General features: G+C 40.8%; 1 non-coding gene across 1 annotated transcript; it reads right to left on the reverse strand.

Moving 5' to 3' along the window:
• Positions 1-1,655: 1,655 nt before the first annotated feature.
• On the reverse strand, positions 1,656-1,787 carry LOC116095197. The gene has a single exon (XR_004120516.1). It is a non-coding gene; the product is annotated as a small nucleolar RNA SNORA17 (small nucleolar RNA).
• Positions 1,788-6,005: the final 4,218 nt, after the last annotated feature.

Here is a 6,005-nt window from a genome sequence, read left to right on the forward strand (position 1 = left end):
AAATATAAATAGGTAAAAATTTGCTTTCCATGTTATCCCAAAGCTTCTTCTTCTTGTAATAAAATTTAATTGAGAGATTTGTTATGTAAGAAACTGATTTCTTTTCTTTTTGATTCTATGTCTCTTTTAATACCCCCATTGAGTGAAGAAAATGTGTTTTTGATAAGTGAAACAGATAGTTCTTCACTGGTTAAAAATGATGAGATTTAATATGAGATGGAAAAGTAAAAAGTAAAATAATAAAATAAAATAACTAAAACTAAATACAATGAACAACAGAATAAAATGGTCAGCAGCATAGAGCCTACTTTTTACAGTAAGTCTCTTTTTAAAAATCTTTTCTTTATTTATTACATTTTTATGTGTTAGTGTTTTGCTTGCAGGTGTCTGTGTACCATATGTATGTCTGATGCCCAAAAGACCAGAAGAGGGCATAGATTTGCCCAGGGACTGGAGTTACAGATGGATGTGAGTGCTGGAAACCAACCCAGGAACCCAGGTCTTGTAAGAAGAGCAGACAATGATCTTAACTGCTAAGCTATCTCTCTGGACTCTCCTGCATTCATGTCCTTGTGGCTGGCTCACCTGTGAATCTCATGTCCAGAGGCAGCTCTACTGTGCTTCCAGGCAGGTGCAGGGCCTCTTCTCCCTAGTGTTGCAGCAGGTGAGGGGAAGGGCCAGCTTTCCTGTGCTCTCGACCCTTCTCTTTCCTTCCATAGATGGCAAGGGGTAAAGGTCTGGGAGGGCATCTCTCCCTTGTCCACACTGTAACACAGCAGATGGGTTGTGGGGACAGCTGTAATGCTCACACCCCTGCTATCAGGGTTAGCTTTATTGTGCTGCTCAGGCAAGGTACAGGACCCACTCTCCTGGATGCCGGGTCAGCATTCCCGCTCACACTCCAGGGCCATCTCTCCCACATGCCCAGGTGAGGGATCAGACCAATTATGTACAGCCCTCGGACATCAACATTTCCCAGGGTTGCATCCCAGACTAGGAACATCTGCCTGGTAGTAGATTCCTGCTGTTGCAGGGCAATGGATGAGATATTGCCCCTGGTGACATCACAGTCCAGGGCCCTACATGGTCCCAGGTGGTATCACTGGCCACTCACATCAAGTTATTGCTCACTACCCTTGAGTCTCCAGTTCTGTCTCTCTTCATTGTGCCCACATCCTTCTGTTTATCTTTACTCTTCCATTTCTCCACCACTTACTTATTCCTCTTAGTGGTGCCTGGGGTCTCTGAGTGTGTGAGGTCATCTCAGGAGTGGTCTTAGGAGTGATATACCTCTCTTGTATGTCATGGCACTGGGCAGGGATCATTGCAGGCATGGTCAGCCCCACCCCCAGGCCTGGGCAGTGTTGGACATCTCGGGCTAGTACCCTGTCCATCCCCCATGGCACCATTGTGATGATTGCCTCCAGCCCACTTCTAACCTGGATCTACCTTCCCTAGTGGATCCACACAAGGGCTGTCTGTCTCAGGCTCACTCCAATGTGCAGCCTACTGTCCCAGAAGGGATTCTTCTAGTCTCTGGCTTGGTCCCCATCTGGGCACGTCTGGTGCCAAACTGGTAGTCCTTTCAGGCTCGCCTCCTGTCTGGAACCCCTGGTAGTGGACTGGTGATTGTTTCAGACTTGCTTTATTCAGGGAATGTTAAGCTACTGATCTTTCAAATGTTTACAAGTGAGAACACTAAGCTTAGACATACCTTCTCTCCTCTCTGCCACCTATTGTTGCACATGTAACACAGCAGCCAAACCTGCAAAGCCTCTAGGGACAGATCTGGGGCTGTTTTATGTCCTATATTCTTCATTGTTTTTGTTTTGTTATGTTTCTAAGAGAAGTTACCCAAAGCTGACTTGGAACTCACAGCTTTTCTTTCTTAGCCTTGCTCATCTTGGCAGTACAGGACTATGGTACATTGTCTGGCTTATATTGACCTCTGATCGCTACCTACACACCTGAAATCCAAATACATCCAAGAAAATACTGGACCAACCATTGGCTCAGTTTCAGTAATTGCAAGACTCCTGTGTTGGGGTGTTGTTTTGTGTGATGAGTGTTCAGATGGTGATTACTGTGCCCAGAGATCTGGTTGCAGTCTGGACATTGGCATGGTTATTATCCTTGGAGCATCCCCTGTCTCAATGTTGTGTAAACACATAACTATACAAATGTATATGTACTGAGTCCATTTTTGTTGTTTATGTGTATGTGGTGTCAGGATTGACCACATTATATTGCATAACCGCTTAAGGTGCTTATGCCTGGATGAAGGTAATATGCCCTCTTTCAGCACTAACTAGATGCCTGTAGTTCTTTGTTTAAATGCAGGGATCTGTGTGGTTTTCTTCCTCCATGCTAGCACTTTCTATAGATATTTTCACTGGTCATGTCTTGCTTAGGCAGCCACATTACTGAGGTATCCTGACCGAAGCTTTCCTGTCATATCTAAAAGGATACAATTTCACAGCAGGCATCCTGTTCCTCTGCATCTTTCAATCTTTCTATCTTCCCTTCTGGGATGCAGTGAGCCTTAGATGTAGTTGTATAATTGGACTTAAGGCCTGTTCAACAGGAAGGACTCATGCCTAGCCAGCTCTTTGAGCTTGGTAAAGTCATGGATCTTTACTAGACCAGTATAATACCTACAACACTTTAAATACTTATCCTCGTACCCACAGGTAGGTGTAGCCCTCACTCCTCAGCAAAAAAGTTTCCCTCTGCAGAAAACAAAGGCCCTTACAGAAAACTATAGCTGACCACAGGACAGAGATCATGTGACTGTGGAATCCCAGCCCCAGTGGCTATATATGCAACATGATATTTTTTTCGTTGAAGTATATGTATGTGTGTGTATGTAATATATATATAATTATATATGAATATATAATTATCTGTGTTATGTATACATGTATAATATATGTGTATATTATAGTATCCATTCCTATCTTCCCCCCCAGCATTATCAGTCCCTCCTCTACCATGTCTCCCACCCAACTTCATGTTCCTCCTCTACAATTGTTTGTTTTCTAATGCATTGAGTCTAATTAACAGTGCTCATGTGTGTTGAGCCATTCCCTGGGACATGGGAATCTTACACCTCTAGTGAAATGTGACTCCCCATCCCCTGACAGCTCTCCATCCATCATCCATCAGTAACTCCTCTGCTGGGGAAGGGAGCCTGAAATTCCTGCCCACGTTAATGCTGCTGGAATTTGTTTTGTTTTGCTTCTTGAAACAGGGTTTCTTCATGTACCTCTGGCTGTCTTGGAACTCACTCTGTAAGCCAGGCTTTGAACTTAGAGATCTCTTTTCTCTGCCTCCCAAGTGCTGGGATAAAAGGCGTGTGCTACCAACACCAGACCTTGATGCTGGATTTTACTGGCTTGGTCCTGTGCAGGCACCACAGCTGCTGTGAGTTCAAGTATGCAGCTGCCATGTCACACCTAGAGGACACATTTGACTGCCATCTTCTCTATGCTCCAGATTTTAACTTCTTTCTATCCCCTCTTCCACAATGTTCCATGAGTCTTGGGTCTGGGATAGATACAGATGCTCCATCTATGCCTGAGCACTCACAGTTGCTTATCGTCAGGACTCAGACCATTTATGAGACTGCATTAATCTTTACCTACTACAATAAGAAACTTTTCTGACCAAGGCTTGAACGTGCACAAACCTATGGGTATAAACACAAGTACTTACAACACAGATTGGACACATTGCCCTTTAGAAAAGCAACATCAGTATCTTCTCCCTTAAGACCTCTGTTTTCCTTAGTGTACAACACTTTCTGAGATATTCAAAGCAATGGACAATTATAAAATAATATGGCTTATCACTAATTTACTCTTGTTTCTGACAAAAGTATATTTATGTTAACAATATCTTTATATGAAATAATCATATCTTGAAAGCACGCAGTACGCCGTCCGTGCACACTCAGTAATATGATATGTAAAATTATTTAACCACGTTATATTCACAATAGATGAAGTGCATTTAGAGACCAACTTTTTCCTTCCTAAAACTTGCTTTTCTCTAACTTTTGCAAGCTGTCTCAGCCATTGAAAATATATCTGTGAATATTGCACAATGAACCAAAAGTATCTTTGCAGATGTTCAGTGGATTTGTGTGTTCGTTCAAACACCCACAAATTTACCCCAGAGCCTCAGCTAATTTTCACTTTGCAGATCTGTGAAATGTTTTAAAATAAAAGAAGCACATCAGGAACTCTCCACTTGGCTGTTTCCTTCTGCCTTAGACACTAACACTTTATCTCTTATCCTGATTTGACGTCTTTCTATGCAATAAATATGGATGCACTCAAACAGCTCATCACACATTTCCTTTTGGAGAAATGTCTACCACAAGAGAAAGGGAAAAGAACTTCTGACCAGATAGCCTGCTCTGTCTGCACTATCTATGCTGGGACTGCAGAACTTTGGTGAAAATTGTTCTATCACATCCAATTTTAACTTTCCATTTCATGTTAATCTTATTTTCTGTGCAATCCAATGCAAACTTCAAATGTCTAGCTTGTCTTTGAGTACTTCTGCATGGGAATTATTAACCATATTACCAGAGTTTGAGGTGTTTCTTTGCATGTAAAAGTTGTACACAATAAATGCAGAAATAGAATGACATGTGCACAGTGCTTATATTACATACTTCTGCAAAGATAGTCATGATTATTGTTCTGCAGTTAGCCTCTGCCCGTAGGCTGATTCTGGCTCATTTCAGCAAGTCAGTAGACAAGCTATGAAGAGATTATATTGATTCCAAGTATAGAAATTTATACAAAAAAGGGACTATCCAAACAAGTAACAAAATCCAAGTCTGAATATCCAACATTTATATCTGGTATCTAATTGGAGTCAGCATTCATACAAACAAGCATTATCTAAAGGTAAACCTAACCGACAGAAACAGAATAAGAAATAACAAGGAGAATGAAATAATTAAGAGAAGTGAATATTAAAATAGCTTTAGTTAAAATGTGCCATGTGATCAAGAAATGAACATACTAAAGGCACTAGAATAGCACTAACATTTTATCTCTTATCCTGATTTGTCATCTTTTTATGCAATAAATATAGATGCATTCAAACAGCTCATCACACATTTCCTTATGGAGAAATGTCTGCCACAAGAGAAAGGAAAGGGAACTTTAATCCGAAAGATTAAAAACTTCAATGCCTAGAGTAGAAGATATAGGAGGTAGGATTAGGCACAGGCTCAGCTTTGTATGTAACAGAAAAGAGCAACATTGCTTAATGAAATCTTTATAACAATGATCAAAGTAATAATGCTCAAGAAGAGGAGTTGGTGAGGTCAGTGTGCAGTGGTAATTAGACCTGAGACTGAATTTCAACAAAAGGGAGAGATGGGAAATATCGGAATAAATGAGAGCCAAGAGTTCACTTAATAAAAAGATAATTGTAAATGGATTCTCAAATGGGACAGCATAACCCAAACAGACAAAATCATAAAACACCTCTAAGTCACGTTCCTACTGGATCACTGAAAATCAGTTATATAAAGAACACTGAAAACCCAGCCACAGAACAAACACACTAACCATGGGTCTGGGGGTCAGTATGAAGTAATTACACAAGACAACAAGCCAGAGAAAGCTTACCTTTAAATAATGTAAAGGGGGAAAGCATGTCTCACATTAGAAATTGCACTAGTGCAAGTAACCAAGATGAGGGTTGGGTCCATATCCAAAGGCCACCTTCGTGGGCAGTCATGTCTCCAGCAGTGACTCAGAGGTGACTTCTCCATCAGAGATGTAATCTCTGGTGGTAATTTGGATTTCTAGAGAGGAGCAAAAGTCATTATAAAATATGTAAATAGAATAGACTTTCACATGCTTATAGTTTAAAACATAATGTGTAGTTTCTGTCAAAGTTATTAAGAATTGGTTGTGTATATTTTAACATATTGTATACAAAAAGCTTGTCAGAAAGAAAAGCTGTAGAATAAGGCTGTA

The sequence above is a fragment of the Mastomys coucha genome, unplaced genomic scaffold, assembly GCF_008632895.1.
Source record: "Mastomys coucha isolate ucsf_1 unplaced genomic scaffold, UCSF_Mcou_1 pScaffold17, whole genome shotgun sequence".
NCBI classification, from domain to species: Eukaryota; Metazoa; Chordata; class Mammalia; order Rodentia; family Muridae; genus Mastomys; species Mastomys coucha.